The sequence below is a fragment of the Leptonychotes weddellii genome, chromosome 14, assembly GCF_054177405.1.
Source record: "Leptonychotes weddellii isolate Sample4059 chromosome 14, ASM5417740v2, whole genome shotgun sequence".
Taxonomy (NCBI): domain Eukaryota; kingdom Metazoa; phylum Chordata; class Mammalia; order Carnivora; family Phocidae; genus Leptonychotes; species Leptonychotes weddellii.
The window spans coordinates 36,229,909-36,232,493 of record NC_138382.1 but is presented as its reverse complement, the minus strand read 5'-3'; positions in this window follow the sequence as shown (position 1 = coordinate 36,232,493).

Sequence of the window (2,585 nt, the reverse complement as noted above, 5' to 3'; positions counted from 1 at the left end):
GATTTTCAGTCTGGATAATCTAGCCATAGAGGTAAGTGGAGTATTAAAGTCCCCTACTATTATTGTATTACTGTCAATTTCTCCCTTTATGTCTGTTAATATTTGTTTTATATACTTTTATGCGCCTATGTTGGGTGAATACATATTTACAATTGTCACATCATCTTGTTGGATTAATCCTTTCAGCATTACATAATGCCCTTCTTTGTCTCTTGCTATATTTTTTGTTTTAAAGTCTGTTTTGTCTGATATATCTTTTTCCATTCCTTCACTTTCAGCCCATGTTTTTTGGTCTGAAGTGAGTCTCTTGTAGGCAGCATATAGATAAGTTTTTTTTTAATCCATTCAATCACACTATACTTTCTATTGGAACATTTAGTCCCCTTACACTTAATAACTGATAGGTGTGTACTTATTGCCATTTTGGTTTTCTAGTTCTTTTCTGTTCCTTTCATCTTCTGCTCTCTTTCCTTATAGTTTGATGGCATTCTTCAGTGTTATGCTTGGATTCCTTCCTCTTTGTTTTTTGTGTATACATGTTAGGTTTTTAATTTGTAGTTACCATTGAATTCATATATAACATCTTAGGTGTATAGCAGTCTATATTAATTGGATGGTCACTTAAATTCAAACACATCCTAAAGCCACTAAATTTTTATTCCCCCTCCACATTTTATATCATATTTTATATCTTTTTATTTTGTGTATCCCTTGACTAATTTTTGTAGATAATTATGATTTTACTACTTTTATGTTTTAACCTCCACACTGGCTTTATAAGTAATTATCTACTACCTTTACTATATGTTCATTTTTACCACTGAAGTTTTTTTCTAGTATGGCCCCTTCTTCCCACTTAAAAAATTCCCTTTAATGTTTCTTGTAAGGCTGATTTATTGGTGATGAATGCTTTTAAATTTTGCCTGGAAAACTCTCTTTTTCTCCTTCAATTCTCAACAATAACCTTGCCAAGTATTCTTTGTTGTGGATTTTTTTTTCCTTTCAGCACTTTGAATATATCATGCCATGCTCTTTAGACCTGCAAAGTTTCTGCTAAAAAAATCAGCTGACAGCCTTATGAGATTTCCCTTGTATATAACAGTTTGCTTTTCTCTTGCTTTTTTTAAGATTCTTTATCTTTAATCTTTGCCATTTTAATTATTGCATGTCTTGGTGTGAACCTCCTTAGATTCACCTTATTTGGGGATCTGCTTCCTAGACTTAGATGTCTGGGAAGTTTTCTGTCCCCTCCTTCTGGGATCCTCACTTAAAATTGCTCTTCAGCTTGGTTGCTTCCATTACCCTATCTTCTGCATTTTCTAATCTGTTGATTCTCTTTAGTGTATTTTTCATTTCAGTGCTTGGGTTATTTTTTTTTATATTTTCTTTTTGTTGAAATTCTCCCTGAGCTCATCTCTTTTCTCAAGTCTAGTATCTGTACCACCATTACTTTGAACTCATTTAGCTTTTTGTCTGTGGTTTTGTCTTGTTTTTTTCAAAGAAACAACTTGTTCTTTCATTTAGGACATATTACTCATGTAAGTGGGGTGTTAAAGTCCCCTACTATTATTGTATTACTGTCAATTTCTCCCTTTAGATCTGTTAATATTTGCTAAATTTATATATTTAGGTACTCCTATGTTGGGTGTATAAGTATTTACAAATGATATATCCTCTTGCTGGATTGACCTCCTTATCATTATGTAATGCCAATCTTTGTACTAGTGTATTTTGTCTGCTCTAAGTATAGCTACCCCTGCTTTCTTTTGGTTTCCATTTACATGGATTTTCTTTTCCATCCCTTCAGTTCCAGTGTGTGTCTTTACTTCTGAAGTGAGGCTCTTATGGGCAGCATTTAGATAGGTCTTGGTTTTTTTATCCATTAAGTCACCTATGTCTTTTAATTAGAGCATTTATAATTGATTTACACTTAATGTAATTGGTATGTGTGTATTTACTGCTTTTTTTATAGTTCCTATCTCTTCCTTTCTTCCTTTGTGGTTTGATGACTTTATTGATATGCTTAGATTTCTTTATCTTGTGTGTATCCACCATAGGCTTTTGCTTTGTGGTTACCATGAGGTGTACATATAACAACATATCTATAACAATCTATTCTAAGTTGATATCAACTTGTTTGATTCCATTCTAAAGCTCTACCTTTTTACTCTCTCCCCATTTTGTTTTTGATGTGATATTTTACATCTTTTTCTCTTGTGATCCCTTAACTAATTAATTATTGCAATTAAGAGTTATTTTTACCACTTTTGTCTTTTATACTTCATACTAGGTTTATAAGTATTAATCCACTACCTTTTCTATATATTTATCTTTACCAGCGAGTTTTTACTTTCATGTTTTCTACTTACTATTTAGTGCCCTTTGGGTTTTTTTTTTTTTTTTTTTTATTCTTATGTTAATCCCCATACATTACATCATTAGTTCTAGATGAAGTGTTCCATGATTCATTGTTCGTGCACAACACCCAGTGCTCCATGCAGAACGTGCCCTCCTCAATACCCACCACCAGGCCAACCCATCCTCCCACCCCCCTCCCCTCTAGAACCCTCAGTTTGTTTTTCAGA